Source organism: Clupea harengus, chromosome 13 (genome assembly GCF_900700415.2).
Source record: "Clupea harengus chromosome 13, Ch_v2.0.2, whole genome shotgun sequence".
Lineage (NCBI taxonomy): Eukaryota > Metazoa > Chordata > Actinopteri > Clupeiformes > Clupeidae > Clupea > Clupea harengus.
This window is the reverse complement of record NC_045164.1, coordinates 10,477,243-10,489,311: the sequence shown is the minus strand read 5'-3', so window position 1 is coordinate 10,489,311 and position 12,069 is coordinate 10,477,243. Positions and strand designations below refer to the sequence as shown.

General features: G+C 39.3%; 1 protein-coding gene across 3 annotated transcripts in view; it reads left to right on the top strand.

The window, feature by feature from the left end:
* csmd1a (CUB and Sushi multiple domains 1a) overlaps positions 1 to 12,069 on the top strand; it is a 289,469-nt gene that overhangs the window by 139,072 nt on the left and 138,328 nt on the right. The window contains exon 1 of one of the 3 annotated variants that reach the window (XM_031578519.2): positions 8,094 to 8,304. The exons of the other annotated variants lie outside the window; for them this stretch is intronic. The gene's annotated coding sequence lies outside the window, so the exon portion shown is untranslated. Of the gene's footprint in view, positions 1 to 8,093; positions 8,305 to 12,069 lie in introns of those variants that run through there. 3 annotated transcript variants of the gene reach the window in all.

Below are 12,069 nucleotides of genomic sequence, written 5' to 3'. Positions count from 1 at the left end.
CAATTATACATCACTGCTATTTCAAAATGCCAAGACTGCTTAAACATTAAAACAATCAAGGGAGTCAAGGGAGAGTCAGTGTTTGTCAGTGTTGGTCATAAATATGACCAACATATGCATTTCACATACAGTGCACAGGCCATAAAAGTTTACATTTACAAGGCTCTTTTATACTGTAATAGTATCATTAATTATAATGTAAGACATTGTAAAACACTCATTTGTAATGGCGCTTTCATTTTCTGTGCTTCTCAAAACCTAGCCCTAATCCTGCGATTCGTACTTTTAGCCTTAGTGTTATGTAAGTGCCAGAGTCATGCGGCTATTCATTGCTCAGTATGTAATACTGTGCTTGTTATCATGTAGCACAGCAGCTGTTTGTGAAAGACATTTATCTTGTGTTGTGTAGCATCCTTGCTGCCATTGCAATTTACTTCTAAACTGCTTTTACTTCAAGATCTGTTGGCTACTGTCAGCAGTGCCCCAAGCCGAATGCCATGTGTGCCCACACCAGTCTCCAAAGACTGTAAATATTTGTCTGATGCAATAATGAGACTATGCAACAAAAATACCCATTTGCTGTTGCAACTGATGGTGATTTTGCTAGCACAGACTCAGACTCAGTCAGAAAAATGCTGTTCAATCAGGAAAGCAAGGCTTTATTCTTTACAATGGTGTGCTTCAAAGGAGAGAGGAATGTTTCATATGTAGATCCACCAACTTCTCTAATTAGACAAGGACAAATACTAAGTTTAAGTATTCTCAAGGAAGAATCTCAGGCATTTTAGACATTTCAATTTTCTGCACCGGGAGACAAACATATCTTCGCAACAACGTAAAAGCACAACAGACATATCTCGAAAAGACCTAAAAGAATAACAGTCACAGTCCTTGTAGGCAGAAACTAAGGCACTGAACAAAATGGAGCACTTTGATTTTTGAGAACATAGTAGACTAATTTATGTTTAACTCTTATTCTACACATAAGAAACATATGAATATAAGATTCATATGGATAATTATTCTGATTCACAACTCTTTCAAATCTCAGGCAACAGCGTTTCATTTAGAGTTACCATGAAAACATCCTTAGTATGGTATGTGAATGAATATGTGTATGCCACTTGCATTTGATTTTGATAGGTATTGAAGCAGATGATTAAGATTGATGATGGGGTGTTTTAAAATGGCTGCTCATGACATGACCGGAATTTGAAACATGGCGAGAGAGTCAGTCACCTATTACTAGGATATAAATAAAACCTTTCCAGGAGCATGTTAAGGATGTGGGGTCACAATCATTAATACAATGCACTGCTTTCCTGCTACATCTGAAAAGGCTTCAGTAGACATGGGTATATGCGCCTTTTGCTTGGTCTCGTAAATGAGTTGATCTGGGATTATGCAGCTGTCAGTCAAAACTACCATTAGGGATAAAAGGCAGTGGATGTACACATGCTAGCATTATGGCCTAAACCTATGTATTATTATACATACATAATGGGGCTAACGATTCTAGGGAGTTTTATTTATTTTGCGCTTGAGGCATGATGGTGTCCCATTTAGGGAGACATTACAGTAAGATAAAGTATAAAGGTACATTTGCCCTCGTCCTTCGTTTTCTGACTTGGACCTGGATTGGTGTAGACGACACATGAAGAAGTGGGGAACAACTTGCATCTGATCTGATCTGAAATGTCAAGCACATGCACTTACTGGTCCAGCAGGCCATTACGTCTGACAGTCGCCTTAATGTCAGTGGATGGCATCGTATTGATGGCATTTCAGTGACTGATGCCGCTTTCTCGTCACCGGCTTGTCATTTCCTGGGAGCGCCGAGTATGCACAGGCATCATTGAATTGTTTGCATATCAAATGTCAAGGGCCAGCGCGTAGTCACAAAACGCCACCGAGCTTTGCCGCGCGCGGATGAAAAGATGATTGATTTAATTAGTCTTAAAGAGAGTACATTCACTCCCCGCGCCGAGTGAGAAATGGCCGACGCACGCAGTGAGGCATCACTTTTCCGTTGATGCATCTGGTCATGGCTGTGCCTTGGCTGCCTGCCCCTTGGATGGGGGTAAACAGAACAATGCATTTTGGGTACTTTGTTATGTGCACCAGTGGGATGTATGCAGTCTCTGTCAGATGGGAAGTGGTAATGCATGCATCCAGTTCACTTGGAGACATAAAAGATTTGAGGAGAATTTGAATCTTTAACTAGGCCTGAGCACCAAATGTTTGCATTGTTTGCAAGAGCATGATTTCAAAGGGAAACTAAAAATATCAACAGTTTGAGAGCAGGATTGGTATTTTTGCCTGTTGTTGCATACCTTTTCTGGTCTGGTCTTTTCTTCCCCACTCTCATATAATTGCACTGGTTTCTGGTTTGTCTATCAGCTCTCAGGCACACACACAAAAAAAAAAATCTTTTGACTATGACCCAAATCTCTCACATAAACAGACTAATGCAAGGTCGGCTCTGAGACAGAGACAGAGACAGAGACAGAGACAGAGACAGAGACAGAGAGAGAGAGAGAGAGAGAGAGAGAGAGGAGAGAGAGAGAGAGAGAGCAAAGTGAGCTGGTTGTTCATTAATGGAATCTGTTTACATCACATTATCACATTCATCAATAACAAGTCCAAAGGCAAAGTGGACTACTCCTCTCACTCTGACTCAAAGCTGTCCCATGCAGGGACATCAGAACAATTTCTACCCAAACTGTTTTAAAAAGGCAACTTCCATTAGCTTTGCTAGTCCCCATGCCATGTCCCTGACCATGTAGCACCACATAGCTGACTCTGGTACAGTCAGACCCATTTACTATGGTAGTGTCAAAACTGTACAGCATCCCAATGTTACTGCCTCGTAATGTTACCTACAGATAATATTGCAAATTCACAGATTTAAATCTTGACATTGGTACAGCCTCACAGTCTTAATGCTTCACAATATCATAACCTCACAAGGACACATCCTAACGGTAAATGCCATCGTGAATAATTCACCCATTTACTCAGTCATTGTTCCCTGCATGCAATTCTCTATTAAGTTTGCAATGTCGGGAATCGGCCAGACATAACATTCCAAGATGTTCTATGTTGGTAGCCTAGCAACTACCAAGGCTTTACATGTGGCTTACGAAAATTAGGTGAAATTAATGTAAACAGGGCAGATTTAGTGTTCGTCTAAAAGCAAAGGTTCACTGTCATAATGTCACTGATAATTGTGGCGCTTCAATCAACTAACAGCTTTCATGCAACACACCAATTATGACTCCTCTGCATATACAATGCTTTGTGCATGTTGTATGGTGACACAAACAGCGAACCAAATGTATGGTTTGAAATTTGAATATCACTGCAAAACAGTTATAGTCTTATAGTAATATAATAGTAGTATAGGCTTACTTAATAATTTAAGAATCATTAAGAACCACTGTTTAGCCAAATGCAATAGATGACTTTGGCTTCTTTGAGTTAAGCAAGAGTGACAACATGTGCTATGACTTTATTATGACACCTACATTACATAATGTATAAAAAAGAGATGATATCATGTTATAAAATGTTTTACTGAATCATGTGAGATCACAATGGCAGTTAAGGTGTAATAACACAGTAACTTACTGTTAGTCTTACCCTTATTATATAAACAGTGATGACTACATCAGCTCTACATATACGTCATTCCATTTAGCACTGCAGTTACAAAGTCTTTTTTTTTTTTTTTTTTTTTTTACAATTTTCAGGATCTTAAGTAGAGGGAAATGTTAAGGGGCTATCGTGCTGTATGAAGAAGTTAGAGGCTGTAATTTTCTTCTCAAAATGCCCATCGGAGACCTTGGATTAATTAGAATTCTAATGATTGCCTGACTGCTTTCCTGTCAGCCTATAATGTGCTCAGGTTGGGGGCTAATGGTGAACGTAAGTGGGTAGGTTATAAAACTAAATAGTTAACCTTAAAAAGACCTTTAAAGAAGATACTGGATGTTTTTTTGTGTTATGTGTGTGTGTGTGTGTGTGTGTGTGTGTGTGTGTGTGTGTGTGTAATTATTAAAAAAAGACCCTTTCTTGGTGGCAGAAATAACTTTTTAGCACAACGGAATGTGTGTGGTTGTGAGAGAGAGAGTTGAGTTTTCCTCTTTTATATTCTTTTACCTGAGATGAAACAGGATCTGGTGAGAGACACAATGTTTTATCATGCTTCACACTAAAACAATTAGCTGAGAGTAGGTTAAACATGTTTTCTTTGTTTGTAATCTTCAAAACCTGTTTTGATGATTTTGTTACAAAATCAGGAATTATACACAATGCAGAGAGTTTAAGTCAACAAAGACATTTATTTCATTAAACAATATTATTGCTCAGCATTTCAGGTGGGTTGTTTTATGAATATAACTGCAGTTCTCACAGCCATAGTGAATAGAGAATCTCAAGTATTGCATTCACATTAGTGAATCTTTTACAAACAAATAAACAATGCTATCAAACTGAGTTATGTTTTATGCTACTGTTCTAGGAACAGAACCAAACCTCCCAAAAAAAGAAGATTAGTAACTCAAAGGGTTCTTCTTCTTCTAGCGGTCTTCAGCAGCCGTTTGCCCTTTTCTCAGCTAATGGGAAAAAAAGGACCCCAGTCGTGAAAGAGACAAGATGCAGTGGCAACTCGTACTGCGTGCTCTAATCAATGGGAGCCTTCACACACATCAGGCCCTTTCATTCGTATGCAAATGCACAAGCTCAAGCAAGGACTAGGATGGACTTCCTGGAAGGATCAATGAGCCCTAAAGAATCCGTCTGGGTTTGTGTCAGTTGGGTGTGCGATAAGATCTCGGTGGCTCTGTTTGCGATAGGGGTTCATTTATGGGAACCAACAGGATTATCAAAAAAAAAGATTTTGGGTTGTTGTTATTTTTAACACAGATATGGTTAGGCCAATGCACGACTCACAGACGGTCCCTTTCTCATGCAAATGAACAGGAACTGATATTCCCAAGAAGCTGTAAAGGTGGCACATGCTATTGAAAGTCAATGGCTTTCTCCTCTAAAAATGATTTGATTAAATCTTTTCATTTCATTTTGGCATTCTGTAAAAAAAAAAAAAAAAAAAGTGTACCATCCTGAACTGATTCTGGTAAAACCACTTCTTTAGAAAGGAGCAGCTCTTCATTCACCCACTTTCCCAACACTGTACAGGCACATTAAGCCTGCCACAATGACATGTTAAAATGTGAAACCTGACACTACACTACTCATCAAAGAACTTCACAGAGTATGAGTGACCAGAACCTGTGAGCTATCCAGCAACTAATGTAATTGGTGATGCTTGGAGTCCTCTACAGGTTGGCTGGTGAAAGTACATCCACAGATCGAAGTCTTATCCTCATCCGCTCCTTTCATTAAGGCCTGAAACTGGCGCTCTATATTCACAGCCTGCCAGCCATGGCAGAACATGATCTCACATGACAACTGAATGCAGGTGCATTACAGCTATGCGGTGCACGTTTCACTTGAAAAAGGTGGAGTTGAAAATGAAAGGGCTGTTCGGTCCCATGGATTTACTGCTGCTGTACTGATATTATTTACTGCATTGTTTTTTTTATTGTGTCCTGGATTGAGGACTTTGTGCTTGGATGAAATCTTGGCGTTGGGCTTCCTTTTTAGATTTGGGTTTTAACTCTTTTTACTGGTGCAGCAAATATTGCAGGGAGAGTCATATTGCATGAGAGAAAGAAAGAGAGAAAGGGAACCCAAACCAATTCAAACATGACACAAATCCCCACCTTCATTAGAATGCACCTCCCAATATCCGGATGCCATATTGTATTAAAATACTTAATCTTTGCCAGTATGTGCAAATGCCCTCCTTCCCTGCTTCTTCACATGGCTAATAAATAACATGGGAGTAGAAAGGCAGATAATCCTTTCATGCCATTTCCTCTTCAATTCTCACACTATTTCTTCATGATACCATTATGTACTTTAAAGACTATAAAGGAATACTGACATTCATGGTACATAAAACGGATGCTTTATGTTACCTCGAAGGGTGACATTTAACTTGGCTAATATCATCCTTACTTCAGTACCCTATGGATCTATCTTGTCTTCCTCTGAAGTCATTTATTTAGTACCATTATGAGCCTTAGATGACTTCATTGTGTGAGCCATATTTTATTGGCAAGGTCATTCAGTAATGAAGCTATTTCTTGCTCTAAAAATAGCCTTAACTTTGAAAGGAAGACCTGACTACTGCACAAGCACAGATAGATAACTATGAAAACCTGACTGCAAACTATAGCCATTTAAATGAAACATTTTCAAATCTGAAATAAGTTTTGTAATTTTATAAGTAATAAGCCAAGTTATAATCATAAAACAAAAGCATGTTTTACCATGATGCGCAATGTTGTGTCATGCCTCAGTATGGAACAAACTAAAGTTACAGGATACGTATATTCGGCTACATATGTGAAATACATATTTACTGTACTATTTAGCTGAAGACACGCTGTGTGTCTGCATAGGAGGTGCACACACTGCTGGATGCCAGCCGCAGCTCCTTCAGCTGTCTGGCTCCACGCATCACCTGCGTAGCTCTCAGCACACTATCTGAAATTACCCAGGCAAAAAAAACAATACAAAAAAAAACACCACTCTGGGCAAAGCGTGGAACAAAAGCAACTGTAGCACAGCCAGTGGTGTCAGGTTTGTTTGTTTGTTTTTTAAAGCTCTATCTGTGAAATTATGGGAACACATATGGGTTTAGTGACAGGAGGTCACGACCTTATACGTGCAGACACAAACAAGCCCCCACAATGTCTTCTGTAAATGTATGCATGTTAATGTGACTGTTTATATTTATAATGTGCACCGTGCACTATAGGAGGGCAATGTAAGCTTTGTCACTGGCCATATGTGTAAACAAATAGATGAAGGGTCCTGGTACTTAAATAATATATGACGATGTCATTAACAGTTGTATACATTTAAATAACAATGATAATCACACAGACTTACCAGCCCAGCATCTCCTAACGATTCCTACAATTCACCACTAAGCAGTATTAGCTAAACCAGATGAATGACAGTATCATATAAAAAATAGTACAATTCAGTGACACTTTACCCGAACACTCTGTAATAAGATAAACATAAGCATATCAGAAATATTTTTTGGTAGATACCCTGTCCTTTCATAATGAAGTTGGAGAGTCAGTGTCCAGTAATGTAACTGTGTCATGTTAGCACGATCTCTCAGCTCTCAAAATGTATGGTGCTATGACAACTCTGTAGCAAGTGATATCCAATGTTCTGACCATTAAGGTTCTGTGTACTAACATAAATGTAAAGGTGTCTATTTTTATTGACTTGTCTTTTATGCGGTTTCTGTAGAATTTAAAAAATCTAACATTAATTGGGACAACATTATGTGTGCCAAGACAGTAAGACGCTACACTGATGCAACATTGAAATCATCCAAATGGGCTATCTGTCCACATGGTATTGATTCGAAGAATCAAATGGTTGTTTTGATTTCATGTAACAGATTCCTGCCTTCACTGAATCCCACACCTTCTAATTTAGATCATCATTCTTTACATCATAAAATACACAATATGCCTTTCAATTACGTTCTATGTGAATACATTTTATGACTCAGAGAGAGTAAGAAAGAGAGTGTTTACTCTGTTACCTCCAGCAAAGCCTTTGAGTTATACAGCACAAAAGAAAAACTGACTTGTATCACAAACAACCCGTACAGTACTTCCTCACATCTCGTGCTTTTTCGTTGCTGTCCTTGAAAGTCAGACAAATAATATAGCTTGTAGACAGCCGACTGGTGCTGCAGTCATTTTAGGGAGAGAGAGAGAGAGAGAGAGAGAATGAGAGAGAAAAGTACCGAAGCACCTTGACAACAAGCTTGTAAGGGCAGCACAATGGGGTTTCTGTTTTTAGCTCACTGGGTGCTTACTCATATCAGTCAGCTGAAGGCTAATAGCGTGTATGCAGATAAGCCTGTCCCTTTGAATGCTGACATTAGAGGGCTCGCCTCGCAGCATGTCAAGCACGACCTCTGTTGTGTTTTCACGTGAACTCCTTCAGACGGGCCCGTCTTTTTTGGGTGCGTATCGGCGGTCGGCTAATGATAGGCAAATGCCAGGGAGCCTCCCATTGTTTCAGGCGGCGGGGAATCTGTATCGGCTCACGTCCCCTCGCGCGGAGTCCAAAGATCTCACTCTGGTGCAACATCTGTCGCCTGCGATGACTAGGGGAGTGTGCCGAGGGATCAACTGACAGGTGCACTTTCTTTTCAGATGGGGGCAGAATGAGCAATTTTTTCTTCTTTCCGCTGTTGACATTCTATCCGTCATTATGGACAGCCTGCCGTGGTGCAGTGTAAGCTAATGTAGGGTACTTCAATGCGGACTTTAAGAAACATTGGCAATGCAACCATGGCTGTCGCCACCATTGCATTTACAAACCACTGGACCCTTTCCTATGTGTTTTTGCTGTATTAAAAGTCACCTATCAGATTTCCGAAGGTCTTTAAACTCTTTCAACTCAAATTTGAGTGGCGTGTGTGGAGGGCGCTGTATTTGTGAGGGGGCAGAGTAAACTCTGCCAGTGTTGTGGCACATGAGAGTTCATTGGCTGCGGTGAAGTAAGGCTTGACTTCAGTGCCAGCTTCTCAGTGGAGTCCTTTGGAGTCCATTTGGCATCTTACAAGACAATGAGTTGTTTGCCCTGCAGCACTCTATTGCCCTTCAGTGTAGATGGAAATAGAGGCTTTCACTGGAGGCTCGGCCGAATCAAGCACAGATGTTTGTACACTACCCAAAGCAATCACGTATTTCTTTTAACACGCCATGTCAACTGGTAGCAGCTGCAGCATTGTATTCTATGAAAAAAAAAAAAAATCTGTAATATCTGTGGAATTTACAGTGTTTTTCTTTTCTTTTTTTCCCATTCCACTCAAATCTGACAACTAAACTGAATTCCTGCCAACAAGCTTAAACATAAAATTGAGCTATTTTTGGAAATCAAACTAGGCTTACTTGAGAAGTCAATGGACAGTGGATGATTGCATTCAGTTTCATAGTAAGGGAAGCTAAGGCACCAGTGGTGAAACAGTAATACAGTATATAGCTTTATTATTAAAACTTTGTAATGCCTCTGTATTATATACATCCTAGGACACAATCAATTCTGCTATCTAGCCAGCTTTTTAATGACCTAATTGTAGTAAAGCACTTTTCTATTCTGTGCTTGTTCATCATGTTCATTATGTTTCATTGTATTTCATTTAGAGCTCAACATACCCAAATATAACATGTATGGCCAAGATCACCTAGCCCCTAGTCTCCATGGCAACAATGGCACAGCTCAGTAAAACAGCTATGGTTCTATATGAACTACATTTTTATAGATGCTGTTATTAACTGTTAACTATTTTTTTTAAAATAAGTAATGTGTGCACTTGCTCTTTGAGTATCTAAATTAAATATGACAATGCATTAGGTTTGTGGGATTGCACTGGATAGTTTTGCTTACGCAGGAAGTATATATACTGTACATACAGTTTATTAGCTATGATTTCATGTTAGATCCAGTTTCATAGGTGAATCACTGAGAAACCGTAAGAAACGGCTTCAGTGCAGTAAGGCTAGTGAGGAAGCCTAAGTGTTTGGAGCAGAAGTTGTGGGGGTGTTCGAGCTCTTATTAAGCACAGCGTGAGAAAAATCTGATCTCATTATACACATGAACAGCAGACCCCAGTGGGTTTCCAGTTTGGAGCTGTGTGTTTCTTTCCCTCAGAGGTGACATGGTTCGCCAAATGAACTAGACTACACTGGTCATTTTTTCTGGTGGAAAAGAAAAGCCACCACCATAATTCCAATGAGTGAGAAGTTACTGTACTGAATTAGAGTGTAGCTAGTGGTGTGACAGAGAGTGCCCTGTTGTACTCCCGACACCCTTAATAACTGGAACCAGTCTTGCATCAGTGACATTATGTCTGACAAGCCTGTTGCAACTGGAAAAGGGGACATTCTGCCTGAAGCATTGAGTTCCCAGTGGATTTGTGTTGGGTTGAGATAATTACATTTTTACATTTTCATTACATTTCAAGGGTCAGTGTGTTTGATTTTCTTAAACAACTCTGTGTCAAATATTCATACATAAAATGGCGTTCCTATGTGACAGGCAGCACAGAGTGATGTAGGAGTGCACTCTTATGCTTATACAGGAACATTTTTCTAGAGCTCGAAGTAATGTGTTTTACCAGATGTCATTATACTCTCAAATGACATGTGCCAAGTTATTTAGTTGACATTTCATCATCCCCATGAGATTAATTTGATCAAAAGACATCAAAGGAAAGTTTATGCCCCATTTCTCTCAGCCAGACAGACAGAAACATTGATGATCAGTCTTTGTTCACCAGTATTTCAACCAAATGTTATCAGCACAATGACTAATGTGGAGACATAAATCTCAGCAAGAGATTATGTTCTCTGCATTCGCTCATCTGTATAGCATTTTACCTGTGCCTCAATGCCAAACAAGGACGCAAGAAGAATGAAGGCCTTTTTGTTGTCTCTCTCTGATTCTTTCAGTAGCAGAACTGTCTCCTTTTGAGATCTACCAGCCAGCTGAATTTCCACCTCACAACTACAAAGTATTAACCATTCATAGCACACGGACACATTCATAAATATTTCTCTGAGAAACCTGTTTATGTTGCATATGTTGTATATTGTGAATATACCTGAGGTACCTCATTCCTTATTTACTATATGATCTATTTGAATGTAAAGTCATGTTTGCAAGGTATTCCCAATCAGTGGTTCATTGTGTGCTGTATACCCAGTGGATTTCAGCAATGATAGTCCTTTTAGAATGCATGAAACATAGGTGCCGGAATGGTATCCCTCATGGGAATTGTACTGTATGTCATGTCTTGTAAAATCAATATAGTTTGAATCACATGCCTTAGCTACCTGGTGTGATTCAATTACTGGTGCACACATGGACCAGTGTTTGTGATGTGGTATGGCTTTCACAAGTGGCTTTGATTTTGTTTCATTGTTTCAAAGCAGACTGTTTATTGCTGGATACATTAGTGATTACAGGGACAAGTAAGTGCAGGGTACATTACAAGCATACTAAATGCTTTAGTACTGGATCATGCGCAGACATTTAATCGGATGACAATCTGATGCACGTTATCAACCTCGGCAATAGTGTAGGACTGAGAATACAGAGTGAAGCCTAGGCTCTCAAACGCATTGTTTGGCTTGCATGTTGATTGACAGAGGAGGTTTTTCTTCTTGAAGATGGAGGCACTGTATCACAATACCCAATCTTGCCATTTGAAATGGCCCCTGATGTGTGTTTCCTTACTATTATTATTCTCTTCATTCTCAAGGATTTCAGCTTTGGCATGATTATTTGCATGCTATTAATACATGAAAGGACAGTGATGATTAAGCCACCTGTTACCCGTTGGTAGGACTTGCCAGAATACCACTACTGTTATAGGAATGTACGGTTTGTCACTCAGGCTTGCCAAATTAAGACATTTAACAGACCTTGCAATCCTGGTGCTTATTCTCAAGCTCTATGTCAAAGATTAAAGCTAGCTACGAGTTGTTGACAATAATAATTTTAGTGGTATGAAAACTGTATGCAAGCCCTTTGTGTATACTCAGGTAATGTGCTTTCTATTCTCACTTATGTACGTACAGTATACACTGGCAAATATATAAAGAGCCTTTTCTGTTGCAATTAATACCTGATGACTTTGTTTTATGTTGTGCTGTGGAACATAATTCTCTGTTTTCATGGGGTAGGTGATCACACTGTTTATCGGCTAATTGTCATTGATTCCTAACTGAAATAAGTGGCTAATTACCACTCTGTATTACCAGTACTTCATATGATATTGAATACTGTCTGCTTGAAATAACAACATTAATTATGCTCCTGAAAGATATCGACCCCAGTATGTAGTTACTTTCATATACATTTGGGCCAGTGATTTTGTTTGTTGATTCATATTCA